The sequence below is a fragment of the Protobothrops mucrosquamatus genome, unplaced genomic scaffold (assembly GCF_001527695.2).
Source record: "Protobothrops mucrosquamatus isolate PMUCROS unplaced genomic scaffold, P.Mucros_1.0 scaffold3233, whole genome shotgun sequence".
Lineage (NCBI taxonomy): Eukaryota > Metazoa > Chordata > Lepidosauria > Squamata > Viperidae > Protobothrops > Protobothrops mucrosquamatus.
Genome location: NW_015389229.1, coordinates 258,319 through 270,155, shown reverse-complemented (window position 1 = coordinate 270,155; position 11,837 = coordinate 258,319). Strand labels below are relative to the sequence as shown.

General features: G+C 46.1%; 1 pseudogene; it reads right to left on the bottom strand.

The window, feature by feature from the left end:
• LOC107297326 overlaps positions 1-11,837 on the bottom strand; it is a 78,691-nt pseudogene that overhangs the window by 34,137 nt on the left and 32,717 nt on the right.

Sequence of the window (11,837 nt, the reverse complement as noted above, 5' to 3'; positions counted from 1 at the left end):
ATGCTATTGCATGGTACTGTTGAACATATTATTGCTAGGGTTTGTAAACTGTAATTGAAATTGAACTTGCAGAATGTGTATGTAAATATTCAGTGGACAAAGAACTTTGGATGTAAGATAATGCTTGAACAGTGGGAGAATATAACAGAATAAAAGAGTTGGAAGGGATCTTGGAGATCTTCCACTCCAACCCCCTGCTGAGGCAGGAAATCCTATACGTAATAATAGTAGTAGTAGTAGTAGTAGTGGTAGTAGTAGTAGTAGTAATAATAATAATAATAATAATAATAATAATAATAATAATAATAATAATAAAGTTGGAAGGTGCCTTGGAGGTCATCTAGTCCAACCCCCTGCTCAGGCAGGAAACCCTATACCATTTCGGACAAATGGCTGTCCAGTCTCTTCTTAAAAACTTCCAGTGTTGGAGCATTCATCGCTTCTGGAGGCAAGTTGTTCCACTGGTTAATTGTTCTAACTGTCAGGAAGTTTCTCCTTAGTTCTAGGTTGCTTCTCTCCTTGATTAGTTTCCATACAAACCATTTCATACAAATGGTTTTATAATGATGGCCTGTTGGTATCTAACACCACAGAAATTATCAAGAATTGATAAAGACACCTCGAATGTTGGAGATATAAACAAGAACTTTTTATCATTTATGGTGGGCATGTGACAAAACAAAGAAATATTGGACTAGGACTCACATCTTAATACACAAGATTCTTAAAGAGAACATAAAGATAAAACCAGAGAGTTTTCTTTTAGGTTTAATGGATAAAGAACGTGAAAAATAATTGGAATTTTGATGTTATATGTTTTGATGGCAGCAAGAATACTTTATGCCCCAAAATGGAGGGATATTTTCATTCCCACAATGGACGAATGGCTGCAAAACCCAGCGGAGTTAGCAGAGTTGGATAAATGACTGCCTTGATTAAAGAAAAGAACACAATTTACTTCTCTTATTTTACCATTATTTTAATTTTTCTTTGCACTTCTGTATTTTGTATTCTGATGAATTAATAAAATATTTGTGAAAAAAGAAACATTCTTAGCACTACAAAGGGACATTATGTAACATTTGGAAGCACTGGGGATAGATTATACCAGTGGTGGCGAACCTATGGCATGCCAAAGGCGGCACTCAGAGCCCTCTCTGTGGGCACACGCGCCATGCCCCGGAGATGGCAACCGTCCCTCTTCAACCAGCCGCCCGCTAACTCGCCGAAGTCCCACGTGGCTGGATGCATCCCAGCACCCATGCGTTTGCTGACCTCTGTGTGTGGGGGGCGATGGTGTCAGGCAGCAGCAGCTGCCCCAGCCCATCTCACCTTGCCCTGTGACAATGGCACCCCCACCCTGCCTCGCCTCACCCTGTAGGACGAGCCTCCTGCCCACCGCCCCACCTGCCAGAGACCCCCTGGATCTCCCCCAACCCTGCCCAGCCCCCACAAGCGTCCCTCCCCACGAGCAACATTGAGGTGATCACGCCCACTTTGGCCACACCCACCCAATCTGCCATGACCACCACAGCCACGCCCATCCAGTGGGCCACGCCCACCTGGCACCCGGCAATAAATAAATGGGTTTTGGGTTGCAGTTTGGGCACTCGGTCTCTAAAAGGTTCACCATCACTGGATTATACAATTGTAGATATATACATACAGAAAGAAGTACAAATACACCCCCCCCCCCCGCAAATGTATATATGTGGAAAATCCATGTGTTTTCAGCCTGAAAAATGTCCCAAAATAGTTACAGTCAAACCTTCTGAGCTAACTTTAGAGATGTGAGGGCTTTAACTGATGAAATGATGCCTAAAGTCTCTGCAAGATTTGAAGCACCAGTTTTGCCCATGGAAATCCTCAGCTCCAAGTAAGGGCAGAAAATACTGTCCAAAATCCTTCTGGGTGATATCCCAATTCAAGTAGTTTTCAATTACTGACCACAATTGGGACTGGCATCCATGTCCCTAAGAGCCCGATCATTAAGCATGATGTCACAAGACAGTTTCCCATTTTCATCTGTTCCTCTGCCGTTGTTAAGCAAATCTCCGTGGATTGTTAAAGGCAATTTCACATGACCGTGACTTGCAACTTCCTGCTGGCATCCCCAGATTTCGCTTCTCAGAAGGAAGCTGGGAAAATCACAAATGGGGATCCTGAGTGTGAGATGCTGAAACCATCAAAAATGTGGCAGGACCTGAATTGGTGCAGCTCCTTTTTCTGCACCTTCATAACCACAGGAAGTGCTGATGTGTGGTCACTGAACAAGTGCTACAATAACCACAAATTTGTGAACCAGGTGTATGTTTGCTTTTACAGTGCCATTGTAATTTTGAAGGCTCAGTAAGCGAGAATTACCCAAACAACTGAACACCCCAAAAGACCTCATTAGCTATTTTTTTAAAAGTTCTGGCTTAAACACAATTGAACCTGGTTAATATGTGGATGGGACACCAATAGGAAATACCAAGCTTATTGGGTAGACATGGAAGTAAAAAAAACAAAAATCTCAGAAAAGAGAGTGGAGGATCAGTCCAAGAAAACAGCAGATTCATAACAGAACAACAGAGCTAGAAGGGACCTTGGAAATCTTTCATAGATCCTGGAGCACCAGGGAACTACCAAAGGACTGGAAAAAAGTTGATGTAGTTCTCATCTTCAAAAAAGGGGGGGAAAATGGATCCAGGAAACCACAGATCTATCAGCCTAACATCAATATCTGAGAAGATTGTGGAAAAGATAATTAAGCAACAAATCTGTGAACACCTAGAGCCATAACCAAAAGCCAACATTGGTTTGTCAAAAACAGATCATGCCAGACAAATCTTATTGCATTCTTTGACCAAGGGACAAAATTAGAAGGCCAGAGAAATGCTGTGGAGATAATTTACTTGGACTTCAGTATTGGCTTTTGATAAAGTAGACCACAACCTACTCCTTGATAAGATTGAAAAATGTGGGTTAGACAGCATCACCACCAGATGGATTCGTAGCTGGCTGACCAGCCATACTCAGCGTCTGGTCCTCAATGGAACTGCATCTACATGGAGGGAAGTGTGTAGTGGGATGCCCCAGGGCTCTGTGTTGGGCCCAGTACTCTTCAATATCTTCATCAATGATTTGGATGATAGGATAGAAGGGGAACTCATTAAATTATGCAGACATCAAGCTGGCAGGAATAGCCAGCATTCCAGAAGATAAGTTTAAGATACAGAAGAATCTTGACAGACTTGAACATTGGGTGCTAACAAAATGAAATTCAATGATGAAAAAAGTAAGGTTCTACATTTAGGCAAGATAAACCAAATGCACAGATATAGTATAAGTGGTACCTCACTCAATAGTAGTAACTGTGAGAGGGATCTTGGAGTCCTAGTGGACAATCACTTAAATATGAGCCAGCAGTGTGCTGCAGCTGCCAAAAAAGCCAACACAGTGCTAGGCTGCATTAACAGAGGGATATAATCAAGATTATGTGAAATGTTAGTACTGTTTTATAATGCCTTGGTAAGACCACACTTGCAATACTGCATCCAGTTTTGATCGCCCCAGTGTAGAAAAGATGTTGAGACAGAGTGCAGAGAAGAACAACAAAGATGATTAGGAGACTGGAGGGTAAAACATATAAAGAATAGTTGCTGAAATTGGGTATGTCTAGTTTAATGAAAAGGACTGGGGTGACATGATAGCCATGTTCTAATATTTAATGGGTTGCTAAAAAGAAGAAGGAGTCAACCTAACCTCCAAAGCACCTTAAGACAGGACAAGAAGCAATGGATGGAAACCAATCAAGGAGAGAAGCAACCTAGAAATAAGGAGAAATTTCCTGACAGTAAGAACAATTAATCAGTGGAATGACTTGCCTCCAGAAACTGTGGGTGCTCCAAAACTGTAAGTTCTCCAAGGACTAGAAGATCCCCAACTTTGTTAGTCTGTGATCTTCTATCTAGTCCAATCCCCAGCTCAAGCAGGAAATCTCACACCATTCTGGACAAATGGTTGTCCAATCTCTTCTTAAAGGTTCCTAGCAAACATGACAACTTTGTCACGCAAAAGGTAGAAGAGGTAATTAGAGGGTCAGCTATATTGGACTTAATATTTATTAACAGAGAAATGAAAGAACAACAAACACAATTGGGGGTTTGAGACTAAAACATATGAAGAACAATTGTAGGAATTGAGTACGTCTACTCTAGTGGAAAGAAGGATTAGGGGTGACATGATAGCAGTGTACCAATATTTGAAGGGCTGCCACAAAGAAGTGGGGTATCAACTTATTCTCCAAAGCACCAGAAGATAAGACAAGGAGTAATGAATGAAAACCAATGAAGGAGAGAAGCATCCTAGAAACAAGAAGAAATTTCCTGACAGCAATAACAATTAACCACAGTGGAACAGCTTTGCCTTCAGAGGGTTGTGAGTGCTCCATCACTGGAGGCTTTTAAGAAGATAATGGACAGCCATTTGTCTGAAATGGTACAGGGTCTCATGCTTGAGCAGAGGGGTTGGACTACATGACCTCCAAGGTCACACCCAACTGTGTTATTCTATATTCTTTTCTGCTTCCACAACGTGGAGGAAACCAAACAGCCTGACTTGCTCACAGCCTCTCCTCCAACCTGTCTTCAACTCACCTTCCAGCTGCTGCTTCAACCCTGGGAAGAGCACAAAAGCCACTCGGCACCCCCACCTTCCTCCCATGAGTAATCCGGTAGAACCTGCACTTCTCCTTTCCTCCCCTCCTTTCTAGCAATACAATACTTGATGGTTTTAACTCGTTTAAGCTCAACCACAGATGCCTCCGCAGTACTGTATTGACAGCTTTCTAGGCACAAATGTTGCCTATCTGACCGCCATCTCGCGATAGGAGGCGGTAAAACACGCTTGTCCCGTCTCTACCTAAGGCGTTTTTGCAAGACGTTTTCACAGATTAGAATAGAATAGAATAGAATAGAATAGAATAGAATAGAATAGAATAGAATAGAATAGAATAGAGCTGGAAGGGACCTTGGAGGTCTTCTAGTCCAGCCCGCTGCTCAAGCAGGAGGACCTACCATATCAGACAAGTGATTGTCCAGTCTCTTTTTTTAAAAACTTCCAGCGATGGAGCACCCACGATTTCTGGTGGCAAGCTGTTCCACTGGTTAATTGTTATTGCTATCAAGTCATTTTCACTGCTAGCAGCTGATCTTTGCAGCTAAGCTTAGTGAAATAGTGAAATGCGACACTGCTTAGCTTGTGAAGATTAATTATTTGCTGAGCCCTAAATGTTCATGAACTTCTTGCAGAATTACAGAATAAGAGTTGGAAGGGAGCAATTCTCCAAGCACGGGACCCTACAATAGTGGCCAAAATTGTGGAAGCCTTTTGGGAAAAGTGTATTTTTGAGGTTTGATGGCTAATAACATCACTTTTCTTTTGGAGTAGTCCCATAAAATTATATATCAATGGAAAGATAATTTAATCAAGAATATAATGCAACAAAGCTTGTTCAATCATCTGTATTCTATGAAAAGATATAGCCAAATAACCAGAAAAAGGAAGCACAACTTGCTTAGGTTGATATCAGGTAGCTTTCCTTCATCTGATTGTAGCCGATGAGCATGAATGTTTAGAGAGTGTTTGTTTTGGCAATGAGCCAATCAGATCACAGTAGGATTCAGTTACTGATGTCATGTATTGAAGCCGAGAGGAGGACATTTGTCAGTGTGTTATGTGATCACTTATCAAGTTGGTTGGGGTTTTTTTGTGTTCATAGACTCATAGCATCATATGGTTGGGAGGGACCTCAGAGGTCTTCTAGATCAATCTGCTGTTCAAGGCAGGAACCTTATACCATCCAAATCTGTCCAGCCTATTCTTGAAAACCTCCAGTGATGGAGCAACCACAATCCCTGGAGGCAAAGTATTCTATGGATTAATTGCTCCCACTGACAGAAAATTTCTTCTTACTTCTAGGTTTGATCTCATTTTGACAAGCTTCTACCCAATACTTCTTGTTCTGCCCTCTAGAGAATAAATGAATCCCTTCTTCTTTGTGACAGCCCCTCAAGAAAACAGTTATCATGTCCCCCCAATCCTTCTCTTCCATGGCCTAGACATACCTAGCTCCCTGAACCCATTGTAATTTAGCATCCAGACCATTTATCATCTTTGTTCTTCTCTACACACTTTCCAGGGTTTCAACATCTGTTTGTATCATGGTGACCAAACTGGATGCAGTATTCTAAGTGTGGTATCAACAGCACTGTATACAGCAATTCTATCACATCTTGTCGTCTTGACACTATTCCTCTGTTGATGCAGCCTAGGACTGCACTGGGTTTTTCTTTTGACAGGTGCAGCACACTACTGCTTCATACTTATCCAGTAGGATTTCTAGATCCCTCAGTTGTTACTGTTGAGCCAGGTACTACCTAGTCTATACTTGTGCATTTGACTTTTCCTGCCTAAGTTGCAAAGTTTTCATTATTTTTTTTTTAAGGAATAAAACCAGGGGGCACAGGGCCCAGAACCAAGAAGGGGTCAAAGCACTGTCAAATATCCCAAGTGCTATACTCAGGGCCAGCTTTCCGGCTGATTAACAACTTTCTTATGTTAAAGGAATTCATCCCCAGGTTTTCAAAACATTTGTGTCTACTCAATGTCTCCATCCAAGGGGGCATCTACTTTTATATTGTCTGTTGGGTTCAGTTCAGAATTGGGAGAATCATCAGGGAAGTCAGACAGATCCTTTGAAATTTTATGATTTTCAGAAGCACAAGTGGCTACTTTAGATATTGATATTGTTGCCAAGAAAACAGCACATTCATAATAGAATAACAGAATTGGAAGGGAGGTCTTTTAGTCTAATCCCCTGCTCAGGGAGGAGACCCTATATCTTTCTGGACAAATGGCTGTTCAATCTCTTCTTTAAAATCTCCAGTGATGGAGTACCCACAACTTCTGGAAGAAAGCCATTCCCAAGGAATCAACCTTAACTTAAAGGAGACTTTTTAAATCTTCCCACCAGCAGAAAACTGCAGCCACCAGTTTCAAAGCAGGTAGCACCAATGGACTCAAATTTGGGGAGGGAAGGAACATGTAGGCAGCAGCTGACTTGTTTCCCCCTATTGCAGGGCTTTTCAATCAGTGGTACGGATACCACCTGTGGTACATTGGCACCTGGCAGGTGGTACGCGACCATCCTAGAAAAGTGGTAGCGGGGGAGGGGAATGAGCTGAACCGGTGGCAGCACCGCACAAGCCTGAGCGAGAGATGGCTGGAGCTGCAGGGCTGTCAGGGCTCAGCGGAAATGCCAGGATCAGTGCTGCTTTCCAGCTGATCAGTGCTTCTTCTGGACTGTCAGGGCTCAGTGGAAGTGACAGGATCAGTGCCAGGCTCCAGCTAGAGCTTGGCACTGATCCTGGTGCTTCTGTTGAGCCCTGAAGAAGCACCAATCAGCTGGAAAGCAGCACTGATCCTGGTGCTTCTGCTGATCCCAGAAAAAGCGCCGATCAGCTGGAATGTTGCAGCATCTCCAGGGTCTTGTGATTTACATTCAGATGCTTGGCAACTGATTCATATTTATGACGGTCACAGTGTCCCAGGGTGATGTGAAGTGACCAAAACCTGCTGCAACCACCCAGCAGACGGGAATAAAAACCAAACACCCCCCCACCCCACCCCCGCTGCCAATCCTCAACAGAAATGCTCACAACAATGAAACAGGAGGAAGAACAGTGGGTGGGCAGGCAGGTGTCTGGTTTGGCTGTGGCTTGGGGGGCACTTTTTTCAGTGCCATTGTAACTTCGAACAGTCGCTAAGTGAACTGTTGTAAGTCGAGGACAACCTGTACTTTATCACTTTTTTCCCTTTTTTTTGGTCATCAAGTTTTTGACACCTTGCTAGGTGACTGGTGGTACTCGGATGTTACCATATCCTAAAAGTGGTACAATGTGTGAAAAGGTTGAAAAGCCCTGCTCTATTGCTTCTCTGTTTCCATGCCTTGGAGGAAAGCGAACAGCCCTAAGTTGCTCCCGGCCTCTCAGAATAACAGAGTTGGAAGGGATCTTGAAGGTCTTCTTGTCCAACACCCTGCACAAGCAGGACACCCAGAAAAAAAAAATCTCTTTTCACTTCTCCAACTTGTCCTCAGCTCACCTTCCAGTTGCTGCTCTTCCCTTGGAAGAACATAAAAGCCACTCTGCAGGCCACATTCCTCCCATGAGTGGATCCAGAAGTTCCTCTCTGCTTCTCCTCCCACCCCCCATCTTTTCTAGCAATGCAGCACTTGACGTTTTTAACTCCTTTTAGCTCCACCACAGATACCGCTAAGCAGCGTTTCTCAACCTTGACAATTTTAAGGCATGTGGACTTCAACTCCCAGAATTCTGGGAGTTGGAGTGGAATTCTGGGAGTTGAAGTCCACATGCCTTAAAATTGTCAAGGTTGAGAAACACTGCGCTATTGCATTGTTGGCTTTCCAGTCACAGATGCTGCTTATCTGCCAACTCGCGACAGAAGGTCGAAAAACAGACTTGTCCCGTCTCTACTTAAGGAGTTCGGGTCTTTTGCTGGAGGACTGGCGGTGCCCCTGTCGCCCCCTCCCCGCAGCGGCTTCCACGAAAGGGTTAAACGCAGAGAGCTTTTCTCTTCCGCCTAGAGAGGAGGCAGGAAAGACGGGGGAGGGGGGGAAGGGACTGGGAGCCCAGTTTCAGGCCTTTCCCGCCTGTCCTTCCTGGTCTCCCGACGTCTCTTCAGCCAGGGCTGCCGGAGATTCCCCTCTCGAGGAGGGGCGCGCAAGAGGCGCCAGGTGGGCAAGGACGCTGCGAGAGGGGAAGGGGAACAGGAGGGGGGGAGGAGGGGGGGAAATCCCCAGGAGGGGGGAAGGGGAGGAGGGATTCCTCGGGGGAGGGAGGGAGGGAGGGAGGGAGAGCGAGGTGGGTTTCCCCCAGTTGCGCCCCCTCCCCTTCCGAGTCTCCGCCTTTCCTTGCGAGCTTTTCTGCTCCGTGGGAACCGCTGTGCACCCCCCTTCTCCTCCTCCTCGGTTGCTGCTTCCGCGAACGGCTCTCCGACCCCCTTCAAATCCTTTCCCCGAGCTCCCTGCAGCCCAACGTCTTGGTGCATCCCGGCTCCCGGCGTGGGGCCTGCTGGTATTCTTCGGAAGGTTGGGCACCGCCGTTCCCACGTTCCCCTGTCGCTGCTGGGAAGGATCAGTCTCCCAGCGTCTGGAGGGGAGGACGAGGACTCGGGGAGATCCGAGCTCAGAGGGATCGTGACTGAAGGGGCTCCCCTCCGTGCTAGGAGGAGCCGAATGGCATCTGGAAGGCGAGGGACAGAGACGCGGGAGGCGTCCAGGTGGGCTTGGGCGATGGGCAGCCCTGTCCAGGTGGGCTTGCTTTGCGATGCAGCACCTGAATCTGCCTCTCTTACATGCCCAGATTCCCTCTCTTACATGCCCAGATTCCCTCTCTTACATGCCCAGATTCCCTCTCTGCCTCTCTTACATGCCCAGATTCCCTCTCTTACATACCCAGATTCCCTCTCTTACATGCCCAGATTCCCTCTCTGCCTCTCTTACATGCCCAGATTCCCTCCTGTCAGCGAGAACAATTAATCGGCGGAATGGCTTGCCTCCAGAAGTTGTGGGTGTTCCATCAGGGGAGGTTTTCAAGAGGAGGTTGGATAGGCATTTGTCTGGAATGGAACAGGGTCCCCTGCTTGGAGAGTTGGTCCCTTCCAACTCTTATTCTCTAATTCTGTTAGAATTTCATGAACGTTTAGGGCTCAACGCGTAGCTAATCTTCACAAGCTAAGCAGTGTCACTATTTCTCTATTTCACTTGGGTCAGTTACTTGATAGCATGTAATCCAGTGGTTCTCAACCTGTGGGTCGGGACCCCATTTGGGGTCGATCGACCATTTCATGGGGGTCGCCAAGCAAGGCTGTCCGCCATTTGTTTTGTCCGCCATTTTTTTTTGTCCGCCATTTTTTCCCCTTTTCCGGTGGGTGCCTTACCTCCCTTGGGCTGGGCCAGCTGGTGGTCGGCCTGCTCCGTCTCTGCCGCTTGCCAGCTACGCCTCGGCCGGCGCAGGGGGCGGAACCACGCATGCGCGGCGCTCCCGGGCAGGGAAAGTCCTCGACTTACGACTGGTTGGGTACTCCTCAACTTACGACCGGTTTAGTCCTCGACTTACGACCAGTTTAGTCCTCAACTTACGACCGGTTGGGGTCGCGGCATTAAAAAGGTTGAGAACCACTGATGTAATCAATGCCTTACGGGTGGTAGATATGGGACAAGCATGTTTTTCCGCCTCCTGTCAGGAGATGGCGACCAAGGAAGGCAACATCTCTGCCTAGAAAGCCGGCAATACACTAGCCCCACGGTGGTTTAGCTTAAAGGAGTTAAAACCATTGAGTACTTTCATGCTAGAAAGCATAGAAGGAGATAGAAGCTCATAGGAACTTCCTCCTCCGGCCCACCCATGGGAGGGGGGGGGTTGATATGCTGGGTCCCTTTTGTGCTGGGTCGAAGCAGCAGCTTGAAGGTGAGTTGAGGGCAGGTCGGAGGAGAAGCCGGGAACAAGCGGGGCTGTTCGGTTCGGTGCACATTTATGATAGTCGCAGCATCCTATGCTTTGTGATCCCCTTTTGTGACCTTCCCAGCTAGCTTCCCAGTGTTGTGGCTCCGTCTTGTGAGCCCCTCTTATCGGAGGAAGAAGGCTCCGAACATGAAGGAGAGGAGATGGCCAGGCCTCCCTCTCCAGGACCCTCCTCCTTTGGCAATGCCTCCGGTGTCTCCCGACGGAGAAGAGATTGGCCAGGAGCCAGGTGGTTCTGAGATTGGCCAGGAGCCAGGTGTGTCGGATAATGAGGAAGAAAAGTTGTGGCTGGATCCACGCCAGCGTAGAAGCGACAAGCGTGCGCAGCAGAAAAAGAGACGTGCCAGAGATTAAGCTGAGTCACTGGACCACACCCCACAGGCTATAAAAGGGTGGTGGTGGCCATTTGGACCTCTGTGACGGACAAAAGCTGAATCTCTGGCGAAGTAGTTTGCTGTGGCTTTAAACTGTGTGTATTGTTTTTGTTTCTGTGTGTTTGGAGTAAAAAGGTCTTGGCAGGCAGCTACGGAGCTGCTGCCAAGTTTCTTATCTGTGCAGTGGTGTCTGGAGAAGTCTTTAACCCTCGGCTGGCTGTTTGGGTGTGTGGGTCGGAACGGGGACAGAACACCCATAAGCAAAATCCGTGGGGATGCTGGCAAGAAGTTGCAAGTCACAGTCATGCGAAATTGCCTTTAACAACCCTCATGCAGAGGGGCAGGTGTAGGTTGGCACTGCCATCATGCTTAATGATTGGGCTGCTTAGTGACACAGATGTCAGTCCCAAATGCGGTCAATAAGTGAGGTCTACTTGAATTGGGATGTCACCAGAATAGTTGTGGACAGTGTTTTCTGCCCTTGCTTGGAGCTGAGGACATTTTTCTGGCTGAAAACAAATAGATTTTCCACATATATACATCACTATAGGCAGTGCTTTTTTTCTAAAAAAAAAAAAAAAAAAAAGGTGCCGGAACTCACACACGTCATACAACCCGCCTTGCCTACCCTACAAGGTTCCATCCAAAAAAGGTGCCGGAACTCCGTTCTGTGCGTTCTATGAGAAAAAAAGCCCTGACTATAGGTGTGTGTATTTGTACTTATTTATTTATTTATTTATTTATATTTATATTTATATCCCGCCCTTCTCCTTGCGGACTCAGGGCGGCTAACAACCAAATAAAAATACAAAATATCAAACTATAGATTAAAACTTAATTAAAAGGCAAATATTAATAATTGGTCTAATTAAAA